Raw genomic sequence first — 24406 nt, 5'->3', positions numbered from 1 at the left:
CCCTCGACGCCATCGGCACCGAGGCCGTCGAAGGACACGCTCGGGGCTCCACCTTTGAGGCCTGTGTCGAAGCCATCGGCGCCACGCTTGATGCCGATTCTGTCGACGCCCTCAACGCCTTTCGAGAATGCTTTATCGGAGGTACCCCGTGCATCGGTGGAAACCCTGAGGGAAGGCACTGAAGAAGTCGGTGAGACCTATCTTTGAGCCTTTTTCTGTGCCCTCTTTATTCCAGCCTCTGGATTATATTTCTGAGGGGGAGGAAGGGTCTGAGGAAGGTTTGATTCCGGATGAGGTCCCTGACAAGATTTTGTCTGGTCATAGCCAGATTGAAGACGCCAGTGTCTTGATACCTCACCGGAGGTTGTTTGGCAGGCTTGAGCCTGGTACGCATGCTGACTCATCGTACAGGCAGCTGATGTCGAGGGTGACAGAGTATTTGGGGTGGTCTGTGCCACCAGTAGATTTTCTGCAGGATGACCTGACAGATATCTTGGACCAAGGTCCACCCACTGACCCGGTACTGCCATTCCATATGGCCTTGCAACGAAGGGTGGTGGCGGCTTGGACTGCTCCAGAGAGTCTCCCGGGCAGTGGGTAAGCTGTTGCCGAAAAAGTACCGCCAAGCCAGTGGCGACCCCGGCTACTTGTCCATGCACCCTACTCTGGAGAATTTGGTGGTGCAGATGGCTATGGCCGCAGCAAAACAGGCGTCGTACCCTACCATCCCTCCTGATAGGGAGGACAAACATTTTGCGGTTGGGCGAAGAAAGTCTTTTCTTCAGGGGGTATGGCTTTGAAAGCAGCCAACTCCCTGTGTGCCTTTGCACGTTTCACTCACACTCTGTGGAATTGTGTTTCATTGGCGGCTGAACATATTCCCGAAGGGGAGGAACGGAATGGCTTTCTGGCCCTGGTACAGGATGGCAAGGATGCCATGAACATGCCCATTGATGGTGACCATCTTTTTTGGCAGCAAGGCTGACGAGAGCCTTCAGAGGTTGTAGACCTCGAAGGCTGCAGCGAAGTCGTTGAGCGCTGCAGTTCGCCAACCTCTGCCTTTTCGTCCTAGGGGACAGCAATGGAGGGGAGGTTCCTTTCGATATTACTCGACCTTTGATAAATCTAGGGGAGCGGCAAGTCGGAGGCCAACGTAGAAGTACCAGAGGTGGAAAACCAGATACTCGAGGTGCAGAGGCCGCTCGAGCAGTTGCCTCTTTGACCTCAGGCACTGCCGCAGCCGCTTCAGCTCAGTCATGAGGCCATGTCCCATGGTTCGCCAGTTCGGGGGGAAGGGTGGCGCAGCATCTTGTAGAATGGCATGCCATTATGTGTGGGTTCTGGAGATCATTGCCCACAGCTAATGTCTTCCTTTCCGGCAGAGGCCTCACGACAATCCACCATGGAATCTCTCTTTGAAGAGTCCGGATCCACTCCTTGCGCAGGAAATCAAATCCCTGCTGGAGAAAGGCGCCATAGAACTGGTGCCTTTAGCGGAGAGGAACAAGGGATGGTATTCCCCTTATTTTTTTATTCCAAAGAAATACAGGGTTTGAGACCCATCATGGACTTGCATGGTTTGAACAAATTCCTCAGGAAGGACAAGTTCAAGATGGTTACTCTCTCTCAAGTCCTCCAGGCCCTTCAACTTCAGGACTGGTTGGTGTCTCTCGACCTCAAGGACGCTTACTTTCATGTGCCGATCAATCCCAAGCACAAGAAGTACCTGAGGTTCGCGGTTGGCGTCTCGCACTTTCAGTTTCAGGTCCTGCCGTTCGGATTGACCTGCGCCTGAGGGTTTTCACCAAGCTCATGGTGTTGGTGGCAGCGTATCTCGGGAAAAGGGGGGGATTCACGTCTACCCCTACCTGGATGATTGGTTGATCAGGGCGTGCACTCCGGAGCTAGTCCTGGATCATATGTCAGTCACCTGCCACTCTCTTCACAGGCTGGGCTTCTCCCTCAACTTAAAGAAATCCCACCTGACGCCAACCCAGCGGCTCCAGTAAATCGGAGCAGTGCTCGACACATCCTTGGGGCAGTGTTTCCCTCCCCAGGTGAGGGCTCATCACATTCTGCAGATGGTGCACAAGTTTCAACATGCCCAGAGTCTCCTGGCGTTCGAGTTCTTGAGGTTGCTCGGCCTCAAGGCATCCTGCATTCTTTTGGTGCCAGAGGCTTGTCTGCGGATGAGATCTCTGCAGTGGGCTCTCAAGATGCAGTAGTCAGTCCTCCGGCAGGATGCCGGACCCTGTTCAGGTGCCGCCCGCGGTCACCCAGGACCTTCTGGGGTTGTGGTGGGCCGTCGAAGGCAATTTGATGAAGGGGGCTCCATTTTGGCTACCCTGGTCAGAGGTGACGATCGTGACTGACGCATCCCTCACGGGATGGGGAGCTCATGCCAACGAGTTGACAGCGGTCGTTGGTCTCCGTCAGAGTCCAGACTCCATATCACTCTAATGGAGCTGATGGCCGTCAGGCTTGCCCTGAAGGCTTTTCTGCCGACTGTGCGAGGGAAGAATGTCCTGATTCTGACGGACAACACAGTGGCCATGCACTACCTCAACAAAAAGGGGGGGCGCAGGGTCACTTCCTCTGTGCAGAGAGGTGATGCAGCTCTGGTTCTGGGCCATCAGCAGGAAATTTCGATCTCGGCAGTTCATCTGGCCGGAGACGAAAACGAGACGGCGGATGCTCTGAGCAGGCAGAGCGCGATCTCTTACGAGTGGGATCTGGCTCAGGAGATTCTCCTGGAGATCTTCGCCCTCTGGGGGACCCCACAAATGGACCTCTTCGCCTCCAGTGTCAACCGGAAGTGCGATAGGTTCTGCTCGTGGGAATTTCCTCCAAGAGGAGCCTTAGGGGACGCGTTCGTGGTGGAGTGGTCCTTCCCTCTGCTGTACGCGTTTCCTCCAGTCCCCATCATCCTGCAAGTGCTGCGGAGGTTCGGTTCCCGGATGATCCTCATTGCTCCGGTATGGGCCCGGAGAACGTGGTACCCGGACCTTCTCGACTTGTCCATCTGCCCTCACGCCGTCTTCCCTATCGAGACGATCTGCTCTCACGGGATGGGGTTAGGTTCTCCATCCAGAAGTCAGATCCCTTTCACGCTTGGCTTCTGAAAGTTTGAGGTATTAGGGTTGGGACCTCCCTGAAGACATGATGGAGGTGTTGCTTTCGGCCAGACGTGCTGCAACAAAGTCCCTGTACCATTGCCGTTGGAGAAAGTTCTGCGACTGGTGCAGGGTTAAGAATATGGATCCTTTTTCATGTGACATTCCTGTGGTTCTGTCTTGTTTGCTTGCTTTAGCCCACAAGGGCCTGCAAGTGGGTACCATTAAAGGTTACCTGGCGGCGCTGTCCATATTTAAGTGTTCTTCTGAGGAGTGTTCTTATTTCAAAATTCCTTTAATTTCTCAGTTTCTGAAAGGGCTCACTAATGTGTTTCCACCATCACCTTTCCAGGTGCCCGGTTGGGATTTGAACCTTGTTCTAAAATTCCTAATGGGTGCTCCATTTGAGCCTTTACATTCTTGGCCTTTGAGATTGTTAACCCTTAAAACTGTATCTTTAGTTGCGGTTTCTTCCACTCGCAGAGTGAGTGAGTTGCAGGCACTTTCTGTTAAGCCAACCTTCACAGTGTTTCATAAGGACAGGGTTGTCCTTAGGGTTCGTCCTTCCCTTCTTCCGAAAGTGGTGTCGGAATTTCATTTAAGCCAGAAGGTCATTCTTCCGGCATTTTATCCTCCTCCGCATCCTGGTAAGGAAGAGGAGAGGCTCCATAGGTTGGATCCTAGGGGAGCTTTTTCTACATTTCACGCATGTCCTGGGTCAGAGTGGACGATCAGCTCTTTATAGGATATGCTGGAAGGCGTTTGGGACAAGCTGTTAAAAAGCAGACATCGTCTAGATGGATTATCTTGGCAATTTCTGAATGTTACCGCTTGGCGGGTAAGGACCCTCCGGTAGGCTTACGGGCCCATTTTACTAGGAGTGTGGCTGCCTCTACTGCTCTGCAGAGGGGTGTTCCTATTCGTAACATCTATGAAGCAGCCACATGGGCTTCGGTTCTTACTTTTGTAAGACGCTACTCCCTAGATTCTATCCATGGGCAGGATCTGGCCTTTGGCAAGGCGGTCCTCTATTCTGCAATTTGATTGGGCAGTCTAAATTTCTATATTCTAAATTCTTTTCCCTCCTCCATATGTTGGTACTGCTTTGGGAGTCTGTCATAGATATGGAATACATCGGAGGACCCAATCCCCTCAAAGAACAAGTTACTTTCTTACCTGGTAACATTCTTTCGATGCGATGGTCCGACGACGTATTCCATATTGCTCCATCCCTGCCTGCCCCGCTACAGAATTTCTTATGAGATTGCAGCTTACGTTTCCGCAAGGCTTTCTGTGGTCATACTGGCAGAAGATTGGTGCCACACGTTCTGGGAAAGAACTACAACTGAGGCTATGGGCGTTGTGCGTCCTACTTATAACATCCGGTGACGTCGGCTCGACGGAGGCCCTCGAGGACAGCGTATCGACATCATCGACACAGGACGCAGACGCCGAAAGTTTTCCGAAGCTGCACAGCTGTGGTGATTACCTGTCAGATATGGAATACGTCGTCGGACCATCCCATCGAAATAACGTTACCAGGTAAGAAAGTAACTTGTTCTTCTTGAGTATTAAGTCCTTGAATAGATTTGTGTGGGGGGAGGGTGGAGGGAGGCTGTGTACGGGTCCCGAAATATGTCCTTCAGAGACCAGTGCATCTAGATTGCGTCTGACTGAATTGACTGTGCTGGCTGGGTTAGGATTGAGAGGGATGCTGTCTCACCTACACACCTAGATGTTGTTCTGTTTGCGGACAAAAGGCTACCGGTCGGTACTCTCCACCTTTCAGAAAGCATGTTGTGAAAGGATGGAATGAAATTCGAGATGACAAATGTATACTTTGTGCAGACTCTAGTTTGTGGAGAAATTCAGCTGTGAAACATGGTAACTATGCTTTATCTTGAATTTCATGGAAAGAAGCAGGTATTTGGAAAATTGGACAGTTCCATGATGGTCAGAGTATGCTTGACTTTGAATTCTTGAGCTTTACATATAAGCTGAAAGCCGTGGAAATGTGCTGTTACAATGTATTGCGGGACGACTTTTCTTTGCTGATTTTTTTGCTGATGAATGTTGCAATGCATGCTCCACTTGCGATCTTAATCCTCTCTAGGGCCATGTCTCTCTCTGCATCTACTTTATACAAATGTACTACACCGTATGTTTCAGTTAGCATCACAATGTGGGAGAGGAAATTGGCATTCAGATTGTTGTCTCATATTGAGTGGAACGCATATGTGCAGGTCCGGTTAAATCCAAAGTCGATTTAGAACTGCGGTATAAACAGCAACGGATTCATTACTTCCTGTATTGGATTCCTTGGAAGGTGCAGTCGTGCAGGTTGTGTAATGAGGATATTTGCTGCAACTGTAAGAGTGATGTGGGCACCACCTTACATGTGGTGTCCGTGGTTGTCAGAAAATTCCACTATTCAGGGATGGTTTTCCAGAGAATAGACCTGGTCTTGGGTCTATCTATACCCAGGGATACACTTCTTGGTGTGTTGGGCTTATTTCCTTCAGATATCGTATTGACTAGTGGTAAACTGTTCTAGCATATAGAGCACTCATTCTTGCTAAGAGACCTAGTCCTACGTCCCGTCCCCTTTCCTCCATACTGTATGGGCGTCCCTCGCTAGGGACGGAACCTTATTCACCAGAAAAAAATCTTCTTCCCTTTTTAAATTTAGAGGTGCGGCCCTGGGAGCTTGCGCTCCCCTGACTCCGCCCACCGGTGCCACTCCCCAATCCCCTTTTCCGCATCGACGGGAGCGACCCGCTTTCACCAGCGTTCCTGGGTTTGGCTTTGGCCTGTATGATATAAATACCCACAGGTTTCTAATTGCGGACCCGAGAATCGAACCTGTGGTGCTCCGTGTCGTCTTGCTTCCAAGGCAAGCACGGTGCCAATGAACTATCCTCCGTAGACAAAAATTGCATTGAATTGTAATTCCACATGCTCTTCCTCAGATACTGTCTTTTGTCTTTAGTCTTTTGTCTTTAATCAGGTACTCGGTCCTCTGGCACCACAATCCTCCCTGGCACATTTCGACGTCTTTGGGCTTCAGCAGGTGTCCAGCCTGCGAAGGGCTCTTCCCTACGTCCGACCCCCATGCTCTTTGTCTCTGCTGCTTTGGCCCCAATCACGGCTGGGACGGTTGTTTCTGCGTGTGACGCGCTTACACCACATGCTCTGAAGAACAGGTTAGCTCTGTGAAAGGAGCTCTTCGTACGATCGCCTCCAGAGGACTTGAAGGACTTTGTCAAGCACAAGTCAAGGCCCAAGGTAGGGCCACATTTTCATCTGCACCCGCAAGGGTGACTCCTTCCCAAGGAAACGTCAGAGCGGGAGGGACCGTTCAGGTTCTAACACGGGTACCGAGGCTGCTTCAGCTACCGGCTGCTAGATCCTACCGGTGATGTCGCTGAGGGACCGCAGGGTTCTTTTACCAGGTGTCCACCTGAGGGGCTATGCCCTACTACCGGACAAATGTCTGAGGGGGCGCCTGTACGCAGCACTACGGGCAACACAGCCGAGGGCACAACGCCTACCAGGCCCCATCCTGGGGTGCAGGTTAGGCCTCGAGCTCCACTGCCAAGAGTCCTGGAGGAAGCTGGGCCCAGCACGGCAAGCACCAAAGCGCAAGCATGTGACATGCAGCCCGACAAAATGGCAGTCATGCCAGACAAAATGGCTGCTCGTCCGATACTGCCCCCTGGTGCGGAGCAGTTGGGAGACAGAGTTTCGAGGTGGGACCGGTCTTCACCAGGTACGTGGCCTACAGCATATCCTTCAGCTTTGCAGGGCAGATACACCCCCGCAGGCAGCAAGGCAGAGTACGCCCAGACCTCAGCAACCTCATGGCCCTACTCCTGCGCCACCTAGCGTCCCACCGGCCTTTTTTCGAGAAATTATTCACGCTTACGAGATCCCCTCAGATGGGCACCATCCTTCGGGATGTGATAGGGACATGCTACCTCCTATCCTGCCACCTGCGCCCATAGTCATTCCTCCTATGGCTCCAGCGCCTCAGGCCCCCAGGCAGCCTCAGCTGCCTGCGCTGGCCCTCGTGGCTCCGGCTCCTCTGCCTCATGCACCCCAGGCAGTTCCATACCAGCCTCCACAGCAGCCCCCGGTCCTGTTCGCCACACCTCAGCCTGTGGTGCCCAGTACTCCTCTGCCTGTACCAAACCAGCAGGACACCCTGGGGGACACCGACGAGGAGGAGGACCCCGACATTCCGTCTTCAGCCAAGGCATTCCATGATCGACTTGCAGGTCTGGCCGAATACTTGGGGCTTCCACAACCCAAGGTTTATCAGCCAGAGGCGGGGGTCCTGGCTGAAGTCCTCACTCTACACCCTGCGGCTATTACAGGGATTCCGATGTAGAAGGATGTTGTTGCTTTGGCCAAAAAGGGATGGGGTAATTCCAATTCAGCGCAACCCACCAATCGGCGCCTCAACGCCAAGTACAGGCATTTGGAGGGGGATACACTCTTGCATTTGTATTTGTATATTTGTAGCGCGCAGCCTTGTCCGGAGGCATCTGGGCAGGTGGTTACAGGAATGTGGTTACAGGCATACATGGTTTGACAAGATGTTACAATGAAAACTTAAAGACAGAACTTGAAGAACAAAATGGAGCAGGTTACACATGTACATCTTTTTTGGCTACGAGAATAGCAGCTTTATAAGTGGAAGTGGCTAGAGTTAGGTTGTTTTTGTTGACAGTGGTTTGTATTTTTCGATAGGGACTCTGCCTTTCTTTTTTCTTTGCGCAGGTCTCTAAGGTGGGGGGTGAACCCAGAATTCAAATGAGCACGGGGTTTCTGTTTATGCTGTTTTAGCGGTGCAATAGTATCGATGGCTTTGAGCATAGCCTGGTTATAAATGTCCACTAGAACTGTATGGTATGAGCGGGTAGTCAGAGAGGTATTTAGTAAACGAAGGATGATGGGAAGAAGTTTCTCAGTCGAGATATCCTTTTTGTTACGTGTTTGAGTGGCAGGGGCTAGATTGGGTTTGCGGATTTGAGGACTGGAATTAATTGCAAATGTTATTTTGTAGTGGTTTTACCAGAGGCCTGGAGTCACAGAGATCAAGTTAAGCTTGCAGTTTAGGTCAGCAACCCAATCGAGAGTGCAACCTTTGATATGAGTGGGCTCTTTAATGTGTTAGGAGAAGTCAGTGTTTGAGGTCAGATGCTTTGGGATCATTCACATCTTGGTAGCCGAAGTTAAAGTCGCCAAGAAGGATTTGCGAGATAGGCTTGGTGCTAGTGGTAAGAATGGATGATATATCATCAATGAATGAGGTGATGGGGCTGAGGGCCTGTATAGAAGATGGGCTGTTATAATTTGGTTAGGGGAGATGGGTATCTTGAAGGATAAAAGTTCAGCAGATGAAATCTGGATGTTAGGCATCACCCCTAGTTCGAGTGAGCTTTTGAATAAGACGGCTATTCCTCCACCCTTGGATCGATTAGTGTTCCTATCTTGTCTAATGATGGAATCACTGGCGTAACAGAGGCCCCGCAGCCCCCGCTGTGCGGGGGGGGGCCCACGAACACATGTTCTGGGAGGGGGCCCCACTCAGAGTAAAAAAAATAGAATGTTTTTTTTTCAAATTATTTTTTTTTTTCATTTTCGTTTTGAATTCCCTCTGTATTCATAAAGAAATGATTTCTGTAACAGAAATAATTTCTTTATGAAGGCAGAGTGACTACAAAAAAGAACAATTTATTTTTGAAGTATTATGGCTCCCCTCAACCCCATGATGTGTGCGTGTGTGAGTGTATGGTGAAACAGTGCACACAAATGTATGGGTGGCTGGGTGTGCATGTACGGAGAAAGGATTCACACTTAAATGTATGGGTAGGTGCCTGGGTATGTGTGCCTGTATGGTGAATGGTTGCACTCTTAAATATATGGATGGCTGGGTGTGCATGTGTATATATGGTGAATGGTGTGTGTGCTTGTGTTCAGGGGCGCAACAAAACCTACATTTCAGGGGGGCCAATCCATTAAATGTTGGCAGAGGCGCTAACTTCATGTGTGGTGAGGAGTAGCAAACTTATTTGTGTGGGGGCATCTAACTTCTTTACGCATTTTAATGACACTATGCTAGTGCTGCTTCAATGTTACAAGCAGTTCACACTCTCCTTGAAGTTTGAAAGCACCCACTTATGGGCTGCTGTGAGAATGACTGGTCTCCTGTTCCCTCTCTACTCTCCAATCACACCCCTGGCATGCAAGTACTAAAAACCCACATCACAATTTCAATTGCTTAAAAAATTGGGCATTTGAATGCAGGTACATAGCCCACAATTTCAGTTGGGGGGGGGGGGCAGTGCTGAAGCTCAATCAGCTCAATGGTGTTGCACCACTACTTATGTTTAATGCCTTGATTACTTATTGGTAATCTTCATTACACCTAGCCCTATTCTTCCTCATTCCAGTACTTGTGAATGAGGCAGTATGCCTCATACACAAGTACTGGGATAAGGTAGAGGTACATGAAGGTAATGTCTGACTTGGCTACATGTAATCTTCATTACTCCTAGTCCCACTCTTCCTCATCCCAGTACTTACCAGTGAGGCAAGGAGCCTCATACGTAAGCACTGGGACAAGGAAGAGGGATGTGGAGGTAATTCTGGGCCAATTAGCTGATTTTGGAAGTTGGGGTATGGAATGGGAGGGGGAAGGGATGTCTGGGGGGGTGGGATTGTGCAATAAATCATAATGGTCGTCCATGTCCATGCTAAGCAGGCATGATATTTGGTATAAGTGGCTAGAGAGGCATTTTGGTGCAGCCAGTCTAGTCATTCCTCACTTTGGTATGACTTTTTTTTTAACTGGGCATTTCTGATAAAGCAGTCCTGCTAAGTGTAATTACCTGGCTAGACTGGCATTTGGCTTCTACCAGTCTAGCCGCGTCTTACTGCAGCACTGTATATTTTCCTGGGCATCTGTGATAAAATTATATGATATGATAAGTCATATATATAACGCACCTGTACGCAAGTGTTTTTAGGCACGACAAGACAAGGGAAGGAAAACAGAGGGAGGACAAGACAAATGGTCTTACTAAGCCTTGTGTCAATCGGATTGTGCGAGAACGAGAAGTGCAAGGGGAAAGGGAGGGGGGGGGTCCAAGGTAGAGGGCAGGGGAAAACAGGGCAGCGCGGCTCTGGGTAGTGGAAGGAGAACAAGGGACTGTAGGGTTACAGTTACAGACCCTAACTGTGTGGCATGCCCATAGGCAGTGCAAGGGTGACTGATCAAGAAAGAGCCTGGACTCAGTGAGACTGGGGGTAGCCAAGCAACCATTTGGTACAGCGGACAGGTAGGTCAGCAGGGGAGGGAGAGAGAGAAAGCAGAGGAGAAGAGGAACATTTTGAGGAACATTTTGAGCTGCTTCCGGAACTTCAGGTGGTCTTTAAGTTTGGGAGGGACAGGGAGGCCATTGCAGAGGGAGGCACCTGCAGGGGAGAAGGATCTACCCCCCCCCTCTGCCTGGAGAAGCATCTAACCCTTTGGGCTCGAGAAGGAAGGTATTTTGAAAGATGTAGTGTGGATCCCAGCCCCAGAAAGCCTTGTGGCCAATGCAAAGGGTCTTGAACTTGATCCTTGCAGCCACTGAGAGCCAGTGGAGAGATTTCATGGCTGGAGAGATATGGTCCCTGGGCTTGAGGCCAAGGATAAGTCTTGCAGTCCTGTTCTGGATTAGTTGCAGAGGGCAGAGAGTAGAGGAAGGCAGATTGAGAAAGTGGCTGTTGCAGTAGTCCAGCCTATAGAGAACCAGAGCTCTGGAGACAGTGAGCTTCTGGGGGAAAGTAAGAAAGGGAAGAGTCCCTTTGAGGAGGTGCAGCTGGTAGTGGGACTTAATGGCAACGTCTTAGATGTGAGGAGAAAAAGAGAGAGCAGAGTTGAAGACGACACCAAGAATGATCGAGAGAGGAGAGTTGGCTGAGGGGAGTCTGAAGGAAAGCTGGGTGTCATACGCATAACACTGTAAGTTAGAGGAGAAGGTAGAGATCAGGTGGGCCAAAGGGGCCAAGTAGAGGTTGAAAAAGCAAGGTGAGAGGATAGAGACCTGGAGAACGCCACATGTAGAGAGAGGTGGTGGAGGGAAAGGGACCAAGTTGGACCTGGGGGGGGCAGTCCAAGAGGAAGGTGGTCAGCCACTCCAGGTCCTGATCCAGGATGCCTAGGTTCTCACGGAGTCAATTGATCGGGATGGCGTGGTTGACCGTGTCGAAAGCAGAGGAAAGTTCCAGGAGGTTGAGGACAGAAGGAATGCTGTAATCAAGGTTAGAGATTAGATCTTCAGAGGTGTTTAGGAGAGCAGTTTAAGTGCCTCTGGCAGATCTTGAGCCAGACTGATGGTCATAGAGACAACCAACAGATTCAGTGTGGAGAGTAAGCTGGCAGTTGGCCAGCTTGTCCAAGAGTTTGGGAGAGGGGAAAAGTTCCAGTGGCAAAAGAATGATTCCAGAAATCGGCCAAGGCTGGATCAAGGGTGTCAATGTGGTCCTTGATGGTTCTGGAGGAGCAGGCGAGCACCTATTTCAACGACACTTCCATAGATGGGACTTGTCTAGAAACCTTGTCAGGTGTTTTTTAGAGAAAGAGGAGAAAGGAGGAGAGGGATAGATGGCCAAAGGGGGCCGAGAGATGAAGATGAAGAGGAGATAGTGGACAGGATGTCCTGAATTTTAGAGGAGAAGCGAGAGGCCAAAGTACAGAGGGCCTGTTGAGGGAACAGGAGAGGTAGAAACCGCAACAGGATTGGCCAGTTCCTTGTAGATTTTAAAGAGTTTGGCTGTGTTAGAGGCTGCAGAGACGCAGGCATGAATGTGTGCTCTCTTCCGGATGAGTCTCATTGCTTCGACTGGCATTTTGGTGTAACCAGTCTAGAAATGTCTTAATGCGGCCTGGCATGCTTTACTGATTGTGTCTACACTGGTCTACATTGTGCAACCAGCTGGACATGTTTTCATTGTGGCATGGCATTTTTAATAGCAAAGCATTAATGTTCATGTGCACTGTTGGTGACTTGCATGTATTGGATTGGTGTTACCCTACACAACAATAGCAAACACTGTGGCTTTTTAGCCAATTTTTCTCAGAAAGTGTGTTGTATAATGCATTAAAACACGTATTTATATCTTTCTCCTAGTGCATTGTGTGTGGCATACCCCTTCAGCAACACGTTTGTGCGTATTGCGCAAGCGTGGTAATCTAGGCTGACCCAGAGTTTGGCGCGACTTGTGATTTGTTGCCATGTTGGGGGGTGAGGGGCCTCAGCATGACTCGCAGGGGGGCCCCCAGATCTTGTGTTACGCCACTGGATGGAATAGTTGTCTGGCATTGCAAGGGAAAGAGAAGGTCCGGATGCAGTATGCAACCAAGTTTCGGTGATGGCCAAGAAGTCCAAGTTACCAGAAGTAATCATGTCTGTAAATGTCCAGGGCATGTGCCAAAAGGGATCGGGCATTGATCAGGGCACCGATGAGCATCTTATTATTTGCCTTGATACGGTGTGTAGTCAGAGGCGGTAAAGGGTTTAAGTTTGTAACCGGTACACGGTTATGGAAGTGAGTGGGAGTGATGTTGATTGGACAAGGGGGGTTTGGAGTTGGGATAAAGACCCTGGTGGCGCGTCTCAAGATGGAGTCTGGATGCTAGTCTCTGGTTTCTGGCGTGTGAGGTGCATGGTTGACTCCAGTAACTGCAGGCGAGTGCATTCTGGTTCGAGGGTGTTTGTATAGGAGCACGACAAGGGCTTGAGATGCTACTAGCGTGTGGATAGGTAAGAATATTAGACAAACAGAGTCTCGTGCCTAGTCTCGTATTATGGGCATAGGTGGCGAGGGGCTGAGTCGGTGGTGTGGCTGTGCTGGCTGTGCTAGGGGACTGATTGGTGGATGCACGACAGCGTCTAGAGCCTATTCTTGAATTTCTAGTATAAGTGGTGCACGGGCGATTCGGTATCGGTTTAGAGGCAAAGTGTTGGATCCAGAGGACTGGGTCATTTAAGTAAGGGTTAGGTGCAGCCATGCTGGATAAGATAAGTGGAATGTGTGATGGGGAAGGGAGAGTAGCAGGTGTGGGTCGTATGAGTAGCTGAGGACTAGTGGTGCTTGTGGGCACATTCAAGAGCAGAAAAGAGAGTAAGACACAGGATCTGAAATGCAGCGATTGCCAGTAAGTAAGCTGCAACTGGAGAGACCAATGCAGTAGGCAGGATGGGTTTAGAGTTTGCAACATTTTACACTCTACCACTGTAGGCTCAAGCAATAACAGTGGCACAGGGGGCTGAATGCAGTCACGGGCACAGGGGGCTGAATGCAGTCACGGGCACAGGGGGCTGAATGCAGTCACGGGCACAGGGGGCTGAATGCAGTCACGGGCACAGGGGGCTGAATGCAGTCACGGGCACAGGGGGCTGAATGCAGTCACGGGCACAGGGGGCTGAATGCAGTCACGGGCACAGGGGGCTGAATGCAGTCACGGGCACAGGGGGCTGAATGCAGTCACGGGCACAGGGGGCTGGATGCAGTCACGGGCACAGGGGGCTGGATGCAGTCACGGGCACAGGGGGCTGGATGCAGTCACGGGCACAGGGGGCTGGATGCAGTCCCAGGCACAGGGGGCTGGATGCAGTCCCAGGCACAGGGGGCTACATGGGTTGAGTATATGCAGTAGGCGAAGTAATGGTAAAGTGGCTGGGAGTTGGCTACTATAAGTACAGTTTGAGTGAGAGCGGGGTTGTTGCTCACCTCGTACAGGTAGACACACAGAGCCAGTAGGCCGGCACAGTCTGGCGAACTGGAGACAAACGGAGCCTTTTCCATGGCCTTCTCCACCAGGCCGGCTCTGCCTTCTGGTGATGGCTATAGGTGGACATAGCAAGTGTTGCCTAGCAACCAAGGCAATAGGCCTCGGTTTTGCGCCGCGTTCGCCGGCCATTTTGAGGGCAGGCAATGGCTCGGTGGCAACGTGTGGCTGGTACAACAAAGTAAATGTATAAAAATATGGAAGTACTGGGGCAGGGGCACAAAGATACACGGCAGGTCTTACCAAGGTAAGATGTATCCGATAGCTGTCGACACACCCTCAACCACTCTTCAGTGATTGCCGCGGCCCCCATCTACTCCAATCCTCACTCTTCCTCGGCCACCTTGTCCTCAGCTCTACTAGGGAAGGAGGAGAAGGTTCTTGGAGGCATATGGAAAGCAGGTCTATTACAACGCCTCCCTGCACCTTCGTCAGTCTAATGCGGACGCCATGCTTGCAGCCGTTAACCAGAGGCTTTGGCGAGAAATAGCCTACTTCCTTCTGGAACCTCCGGTACACAGTCAGGCGCACTTCAAGGCAGGGCTGGCAGAACCGAAGTTGGTGACCCAATACATCAGGGAGTCCACAGTGGCGCATATAGACACTTCAGGCCGTGCCATCTGCATCGCCATGGATATGAGAAGGACTGCTTGGTTGCGGGCTACTTAATTCAACCCGGACATCCAGGAGCGCATATTGGACCTTCGATTTAAGGGTAGCGACCTCTTTCATTCCACCACCGATGAGGAACTTGAAAAGAACAGTTCCCAGACTGCAAAATCCTTATGTCCTCACGAAGTCCACGGCCAAGACGTACAGCCAGACGCATCAGCGTTCCGACAAGGTGCCGGTCTTCGGCGGGTTCCGGGCTTTCCATGAACGAAGGTCCAAGCAGCCGGACTGATCTCCAAGTCAGCACCGGCACAAACAGCACAAGGCAGGGAATAAGGGCTTCTTTCAGTCCACTGCCTCAGCCCCAGCCTCAGAGGGAAAAAAGGCATGACATTCCCCCTCCGGGTCCACGTGTCTCTCTGGTGGGGGGCAGGCTTGCCCTTCACACACATTATTGGCATGCAAGGACCCTTGGATCCTATCAGTAGTGTCCACTGGCTACCGCCTACCGGTTCCTCCCTCTACCATCCACTCCCACAGATTGATACAACTCTGTTGGCGTAAATTGGTTCACTCGTAGAGAGCCAGACAGTGAAAGTAGTCCCAGCCTCCCAGGGGGGTATGTGCTTCTACTTCAGGATTTTCGCCATGCACAAGAACCAAGCTGGCTTGAGAGTTGTTGGACCTTTCCACCATGAACCTTTCCCTCCCTCTTCAAAAGTTCAAGATGGTTACCCCAGCGCTTATTGCAGAGACACTGTTCAAGGGAGACTGGATGTGCTCCCTGGATCTGAAGGACGCATACCTACATGTCCCGATTTGGCAGCCTCCTCAGTCTTTCCTGAGGTACAGGATCATAGGCTTCCATTTCCAATACAAGGTTCTACCTTTTGGCCTCAATTCTGCCCCCAAGGTCTTTACCAGGCTTATGAATGCAGTGGCAGCCCTTCTCATGGTCCAAGGTCACCATGTCTATCCATACCTAGACGACTGGCTCGTCAGGGTGAGATCCCCGGAAGCAGTCCATCACACCTCCTCCGCCCTCATGAATACACTACGCAAATTAGGATTCTCCATCAATCTCAAGTAGTCACAGCTGCAGCTGACGCAGAGTCTAGCGTTCATGGGCCTTATCTGGGATACGAGCTCTGAGAATTTTTCCCTTGGAGGACAAGATCACAGCCATCAAAAGGGCCATGGGACATTTTCTCAGCAGAGCAGTGACCTCATCATGGTGGTACCAGCAACTCTTGGGTTTCATAGCGGCATGTCTACTGGCAGTGCCATACACAAGGCTAAAAAATGAGAAGATTACAGCTGCACTTCTGAGCCTCATGGAGTCAGGAGCGGGGTTCCCAGGCAGAACTCGTCAGCATTCCTCCTTTTCTCCCCCAGGACCTTGTCTGGTGGAGCACGGACTGCAACTTGAGGATAGGCAGACCCTTCTGCCAATCAGCACCACAGGTTACCATCACCATGGATTCTTCCTTGGAGGGCTGGTGGGGGCTACCTTGGACAACCACTGCGTCCATGGATGTTGGTCTCTTCAAGAACAGGAGGCACATATAAATTGTCTAGACCTGAAGGCGATCTAGGAGCCAGTACAAAAGCAAGTGGTCTAGGTTTTGCCACTGGGCTTAGTCTAAGGTTGTTGATTCTCTTACTTGCACGTTGGACAACGTGCTATTCTTCTCAGCACACCTCGCCCACTCAGGGTTGCAAATGGACACTTGCCGTCCCTATCTGGCGGCCATCGGAGCCTACCGGAACTCGGAGGAGGATGTTTTCTATTCCTCCAACCCGGTGGTTGACATTTGGCGGGCCTCACCAGGCTCTACCCGCCTATCAAGAAGCCACACCCTTTGTGGGACCCCAACGTAGTGTTGTGTGCCTTTGCGCATCAAATCTTTGATCAAATGGTGTCTACGGACATCAGGGTGGTTACCATTAAGACAACCCTCCTGGTGGGTCTTACGTCTGCACGCCGGGTTAGCGATATCCAAGCTCTTGTGGCTTCCGAGCCTTACACTACCTTTCATAAGGACACCTTAGAGCGCATCCTGCGTTCTTGTCTAAAGTAGTATCTTCGTTCCACCTAAATGAGGCGATGGTGCTACCCACTTTTTTCACTGACCCTAAGGACGATGCTCATAGGGTCCTGCACTGTATAAATGTTAGGCGCGCTCTAAAATGTTACCTGGATAGAACCAAGAGCTTCCACAAATCTGAGATGCTTTGTCAGCTTTAGGGGGACGAGGCCTATGAGGGGCAGCACAAGCCGCTTCCGGCAAATATGCATGCCCACGCTATCAGAGCCAAGGCCACGGCAGTCGCATTGCAGCGGCACGTTCTGTGTCAGGTCATCACCAGGGCGGCCACGTGGGACCCTCCTTCAGCCTTATGCAAGCACTACTGGCTGGATGCCGGCTCTAGGTCAGATACAGCTTTCGGACAGGCATTATAAAGAAACTTGTTTTCTTAAGGAGGGTCACCTTTCCACCCTGGGGCTACATTCAGTTGTAATCACCCATACAGTATGGAGGAGAGGGGACGGGACGTAGGAGTAATTATAAGGTACTCACCGTAGTGACTAACGTGCTCCTAGTCCATAGTTTCCTTTCCTCCATACTGTATGGGCGTGCCTGGCTAGGGACGGGAGACGGAACCTTTTTTCTTTACCCGAAAAAATCATCTTGCAATTTATATTTAGAGGCGTACAGGGACGCGGCACTGGGAGCATGCGCTCCCCTGACTTTGCCCACCGGCGCCCATCCTCAGTCCCCATTGATGCATCAACAATATTACCATTGCCTAATGACACCAGTTTTATTAGGGGGGAGGTTGGTGGGACGTATGGAGGAAAGGGGACTATGGACCAGGAGTATGTTAGTCACTACGGTGAGTACCTTATTTAGAGATTCTGGAAAAGTGATACTGACCCCTGTGTTGATGATTAGCTGCAGAGTTTGTGTCTTCTGTCTCGAAGGGAGAAAGTGTCCTTCAACGCTAAAGATCAACATCAAAGGTATGAGATGATCTGGGGAGCGTTTAATGAACTTTGCTTTTTCTTTTTTTCTTTTTTACTTTTTTTTTTGGTTGGCAACGCTTAACAAGGGACACATGCTGAGGCGTATAAAGCATACATTGAGTTCATGATCAATAGTGCTAGAAGTAGACGGAAGAAAAAAACACAACAAACAGTAGCAAAATGCATAAAGGGAGAGCAAAGTGATGATTATAGCATTCAAACATTTCCAGGTGGGGGCGGGGACTTCAGATGTGGATTCCCCTTGGCTGTTGAGATAGCTATTGAATGCGGTCCATATATTCTTGGGGCGAGACTGAGTGGGGAGCGTTATGAAGTGGTAATCTTCACAATTTCGAGACCATGTAAGCAGGCTTAGCCACTTCTGGAACGTCGGGGGGGAGGGGCTTTTCCAGTTTTGAAGTATACACTTCTTAGCCACCATACAACTTATGTTGAAAAATGTAGACATGCGTTTGCTATCGTCTGCATTCCAGACCCCGAACAGGATCCCCAGCGGATCAGGGTCGATGACAGTATCAGTGATCACAGCGAGTGTCTCTATAATTTTCCCCCAGAAGTCTCCCAATTTATGACAGGACCAGAACATGTGAAGATGATCAGTGTTCTCCATTTTACAGCGGGGACAAGAATGTGTGATGGTGTGGGCAAACTTGGAGATCCTGTGTGGGGTGTAGTACAGCCGGTTTATTAACTTGTACTGCATGGCTCGGTAGCAGAAGTTGAGGGAGACCTTCTGAGTGTGTGAGCACATTTTCTCCCACATTTGGTCAGTGATCTCCAGTCCATAGAAGTCTGTTAGCGCTTGGTAGCCCAGGTTACCCCAGTGATGGGCTAGAGCAGTGTCCTGTGTGGGCACCAGTCTGGGGAAGACCCACATAGTGAGCCATTTATAATATGGGGGGGATTCCGTGCTTTGTTGTTTTCAATTGCACTCTTAAGATTTTTTGCATCTGGTGCTCAGCCACCACTGTATGTAGATGTTTACTCATTTCTCGTCTCATTTATTTTTTTCCCTTTTCTTCATCTGCTCTTTCTCTACTCTTTTATTCACCTTCTCACCCTCCTTCTTTAGTTATTTTCCTTCCTACATTGGATTGGTATATTAATATAAGTATTATACTTTGTACTAGAATTATTGTATTTTTACTCTGTGTAACTGTTAAAAGAATAAATACAATTTGGAGAAACAAAATTTCTACCAATGATTGAAAGGCTTAGGGCTTTTCCTTCCGTCACAAGTGATGATTGGTACACTTAGCTACTGTTAAAAACCAGAGGCTTTAGCCAAGCCTTTACCTGAGCCAGTCGGCTTTGTCAAGGGGTTGGAGGATGTCAATTCCTTTGGGTCATTGTCCCTTATGTGGGAATTCAGCCTCCCCTATGAAGGAGTGGCTAAGGTGGGCCCAATATACCTACCCAAAGCAACAGTAGGTTCACAAGTTGGAAGCAAGCTCCCTCAGCAGGTCAGACTGCATCAAAAGATTGGCACCAATCACCGAATCAGTGGCAGCTAGGTTCCTCTTGGCCTTCTGCTTCCCCAGGAAGGCCCCTCATTAACGATAGAAAGAAAATCTTCGCCTCACCCCTTCCTTGCCACTTTCCCAAGTCGCTTGCTTAGCAGCTTTGGACATGAGGACATGGTGTTTGGATCCTTAGTCCTCTCTGAGAAGATGAAGTGCTCTGCCAGATCTTAGGTGTGCTGCACCTCACATAGTGCCATTGGACCAGTTCATCATTCATGATGCACATCAGAGTCAGGCTGCTGAAGGACTTATTTGCTAGCAATTTCAGTTTACCTAAATGAGTGCTTGTTCAGTTTTTCCATTTCTAGCACAGTGGTAAAAACACCTACATCCACAGTCGGGGTCCCTCGCCCTTCATTGGACCTGAAAGCCATCTTGTTGATCACTCATAAACAATTTAAACTCATTTCCTGGAATGCTTCTTTTATTGATGACACTTGCCCAGTATTGAGCACCAACCTCTCTTCGTCTCACCCATTTCTAAAATTCTGCAAGGACAAAGTAGTATCACACGCACTTCTTTTGTGCTCAAAGTGTTATTCAACTTTCATATCTATCAGTAGATTGTCGTCGGTCTGCATTCCAGAAGCACAGCCAGAAGTGAAAGAATTTTGCATGACTTGGAAGTTTCGAGTTTGTTCAAGATTTTAAAATAACTCTTTAGAGCATTTGTTTCTCACCAATATTGCCCTTCATCAGGTTTGAAAGCGACCATAGCTCGCTGGATTGTTGCTCGCGTTCTATTATATAACCGGTGTATTAAATGGTTTAAAGTGGTACCCTGGAGGATGAAATTGGAACTAATACTTGTTTAACGAATGGCTATGGCCAATTTGCTTAACAAAAGACCATAATAAAAGCTACAAACTAGCTTAAAAGTTAAGCATGAGCAAAACATTAGTACAAATATTCTGGGGTCAATTTATACAAGTAAATCTGGGAAATTGCTTTCATCAACACTCCATACACAACCCACAGTGACAAACCTGTAATTCAGTCATGCCACCCAAGAGACAATGGCTTTTTGGCAAGTCGTCTAATACTTGATGTAAAGAGGCAGCCAGCACAGCAGTGACAGATGAACAATGCCATCAATGACTTTGACCACAAGCAAGCTGACAGGCACACTGAGACATCAAGACACATCAGAACAGAGACAAGTCAGACAACCGGCTGATGGAGTCGTGTGATGTTCAATGCAAAGAGGCAGCCATGGTAGCAGTAGAAAGCCATATTTAAAGTTTGGTTACTATGTAGCTCGGTCTGCTAGTCTTCTAGAAGTGTGGGGGCAAAGGATCCGGAATGTAGGAGTAAGTTAAAATTGCTCACCATAGTGACTACAGTGTTTCTAGTCCATAGATCCCTTTCCTCCATATGCCTCTCTCTCCACCCCATTTAGTAAGAGTCTAGGCTCCGGCTCTGTCCCCTTCTCAGGGACAACATCTCTACATAAGTATGAAGGCAAGGAGGCTCTAGAGTGGGAATTTTGTAGCCACTACAATGAGTAACTAACTATCCTGGCCAATCTCGTCAAACCTACAGTAAAGCTATGCAACAAATTAGTACTGCTTTTTACCACAAAATTGATTATCATCTGAAAAATAAATCGGTGCTTTCACCCCAGTCCTTGAACAGGGTGACTTCATCCCCTTTTCAGGGCAGACACTAAGCTCCAAAACACTGATTGCTTTCCTTCCATTAATCCAAGTGTGGTTGGGTCAACTATTCAGATGCTGAAAGCCGACTGAATTGTTCTAAAACACATTGCACCCTAAAAAGCAAAACTATTCAAGCCACCTAATCCAGGAACACATCTGTTCACATTTAAATGCCTGAATCCTTACAGGAATCCTACTAAACACCCCAAAAGATGCTGTAGTTTGCTCACCAATTTAAAAAAACAGCCCTTGGAACCAACAGATACAGACCTTGTTGCTCCATCTCATAACTCCCTGGAAAACTACTTGAAAGAGCAGTAATTGAGCCACTATAAACATTGTACAACCCATTAGTCAACACTGTCTCTTCTTTAAAAGGGTTCTTATTTGTATCTTCCATTTATTAACAGTTTATCACAAAATAATAATTTGAAAATGCTGTAGTCAACCTTTCTATGGTGCTAAAATGTCAGTATAATCAATCTGTGCCCTTCATTGGCTTCCCATCTAAAATAGGTCAAATATTAAACCCTTGTGCAGCTTCCATCTCATTGTATGAAAAAAGTCCTTGTTTTCAAACACTTGCTAAGTAGACCACCAAGGTCATTAAACAAGACTCCTGGTGTCACCAACGCCTGTCTCTCAAGGGAAAGGGGGATAAGGGGCCATGCTTTCTTAATCCAGATATGCAAATCACCAAATTCCCTTTCGACACTTGTGTCGGATAGACCATCCTCAAAGTCAGAAGGGCGACAGAGCTTGGTGGTTCACAACAGCAGGCTAAACTTCGAACTCTTTGGGCTGTCTATAGTACCGAAGTGTGCTTTAAAATACAAAATAAATACAATTTACCACCAAAAGATAGATACTGTTTATTATTATTCATATTTTATTTAACCCTTCATGTCAGACTCCACCAGCTTCTAAGCACTCAGCTGGGGATCAAACTGATGCTGCACGACATCGTCCTGTTCTCAAAGTGAGCACATTGCATCCAATTACATTCTGAATGACCTCAGACCAATTCCTACCTTTGGATGGTTAAATTATAGTGATCCCGCTTGCTGCATGTCCTCCTTTGACATACACAAATGTATAAACAATTTTTGTTCAAGTTTCCTACAAAGATAAATAGTTCAGTCAAACTGCTACGCTTCCAAATTAAGTTAATCAAAATGTGTATCATTTGTCTATTTTATTTTGTGTTTTGAAAATGATACATTTACTGTATCATGGCTATGCTGTGCGTCTGTTATTCAGTCTTAATGTTGTAATGCTCGAGTGCATGTTTTGTTCCCTTACACTCTATCAAAGCTGTCATTTGAAATTAGTTTTACTTGCAAAATTTAACTATCAGAATTTGTTTTCGTGAAATTGTATTTGTAAGAATGAATTCCCACAAATTCCTTATCATTTGAAATGTCTTCCCATGTGCAGAACTCCTCATTCGGCCATGTTGAAGCATACTTTGGCTATCCAAGCTGTGCTTAGTGTCGGCACCCATCGTGCAGGATATGATGTCAGACGTGCATTTATGGTGCCACCTGCACCCATTATCTTGGTTCCTTTTTTCTACGCTCAAATGCTGTCTCAAATCAGCACCTTGATTCTTTAATGAGCTATTTGATTCCCCTCTCTTAAAACATTGAGCATCAGTCGTGTTATGAAATATTTTCTTTTGGTGCTTTCATCCCATGGACTTCTATGGGACACCCTTTCTTTTTTGCTATTGTTTGGCTGCTGACCTGAAATTCTGGAGGCAAGTAAAGCCCTCGGCTTTACTTCCCTTGGTTTGTGCTCATTTGTATGGGGAAACTGATCGGTCCCTAAGACTATCAGTACTGGGAATCTGTTTCCCTTAGTTGATTTCTTGTATTTTTAAAGCTGCACTTTAAGTGCAGTTAGAATACTTTGTATCCTTATTACTTTTTATTTTTTAACTGGTTACAATAACAATGTGTCCAAGATGAGCTGGTGGTAGCAGATATTTTTTTACTGTGCTTTTGACTTTTTACTCGTGCACTTTCACATTTTACCCCATAATGCCATTTATAGTACAATATACTCTAAAATGACCATGCCATGGGATTTGGCCTTCTTCCTGCCTTCTCCGGTCCTGAATTTGCTATAAATGGAGAGCCATTTCCTGGCCAAAATAGTGGTCTATGTGTGTGTGGCTCTATGTGGGGGTTGGGAACAGTCTGGTGCCAGTCCACTGCCTAGCCACACAGTGTTTGTTGGTGGGGGGGAAATGTGTGGCTGTCCATGAATGGACAGCCGCTGCCAGTTTGAATACTGCAGATTTTACCATTGGGGGGCACAGTGGCGACTCCAGTCCAGATTCTGGCTGAAAGGAGGGCTTCTGCAGCCATTCTACAGATCCTATTTGGAGCCAAGACCTCTACAAAAAAGTGCAGCCTGCTGATCCCCCAAGGACGCCTGTTGCAGGTGACCAGTATTGCCTCCATACAAGTCCCAGTAAATCCCTGCTCCTCTCTCCTGACCCCAAGAAGGCCCTTTTTTCGGGGCTTCAGGTGTTGGACTGTTGGGAACAAGCAGTTTCGACCCCTGCTCAACAGTCTGTGCCTGCTGAGCTTTCAGAAGTGTCTCTGACCCACGCGGTGTAATGACGAGCTCTTTCCTTGGCTACCCTTGTGGAAGCTGTCGCCATTCCAAGTGTATTTTGGAGGATCTTCAACTTGTGTTACAAGTCGCTTGCTCTTGCATCTTCAGCCTTCTAGTCACAACAGAAGGCAACACAGGGCACGCTCCTTTGTTCGCCAACTCAAGATCACCTGTTGTCGCTTGACCATGTTGACTCCTGCTGAATCCCATCTTCTTCGCTCCCAGATCTGCTGAGGTTGCCTCCTCGACAGAAGTAGTATTCCTTTTGTACCAAGGATGACCACCTGGAAAGTCTGTGGTCACGTAAGACAAGTGCTTAGACCAACCAAAACGAAATCCTGTGCAGAAGTTGCCCATCCAGTAGGCAATGGAAACCTCTCCAGCTGTGAAGTAGGACCAATACTCTGCTGGCTCTTCCATGAGTCACAAGCACTTCATCAGCTTAACTTCATCTTTTTAGGCGTCCCTAAGCCCAGACTGGTGACATAGTTCTGCTCCTCCAGCTCTGGGGTCCTCTTCTGCTGACTCTATCTGGCAGACATCAATGACTGCTGTTCCAAGGATACTTCTCTGCGAAGTTGAGGACTGTGCTCCTGCAACATAATTTTTTCTGCTGGATTGCCCCCTTGGGTCCTAAGACGCACCTCCTGTTTCTTTGTTCGATTGGTCTTGCATTGTGAACTTTGTTGCAGACCCAAGCAATTCTACTTGGCGACATCGTAGATCCTCTCTGAATTCTCCCGTTCGGCTGGGTAGTGAGTCAACTTTGGTGTCTGGATCACTTCAGTGTAGTGACCTTATCCATCTCTGGGTCTTTTGTACTTCCCCAAACCATGGGGGTTTATGTGCAGCCCAGCCCTAGAACCTTGACCAGTATTCTTACATCGGACCATCAACAATGTGAACCTCAACCAAATGGAACTCTCCTTTTATTCTGAAAGGAATAATGTTTGTACTATGGTTGGGGATTTCATTTCTGTAAG

The 24406-nt window shown here is 48.7% G+C and overlaps 1 protein-coding gene across 1 annotated transcript in view; it reads left to right on the top strand.

The window, feature by feature from the left end:
• Positions 1-24406, top strand: part of DNAJC16 (DnaJ heat shock protein family (Hsp40) member C16) — a 1127735-nt gene that overhangs the window by 836583 nt on the left and 266746 nt on the right. The gene's annotated exons all lie outside the window — the stretch shown is intronic.

The sequence above is a fragment of the Ambystoma mexicanum genome, chromosome 8, assembly GCF_040938575.1.
Source record: "Ambystoma mexicanum isolate Mex_15411 chromosome 8, UKY_AmexF1_1, whole genome shotgun sequence".
Taxonomy (NCBI): Eukaryota; Metazoa; Chordata; class Amphibia; order Caudata; family Ambystomatidae; genus Ambystoma; species Ambystoma mexicanum.
The sequence above is the reverse complement of the archived record's forward strand: the minus strand, read 5'-3'. Positions and strand labels throughout refer to the sequence as shown.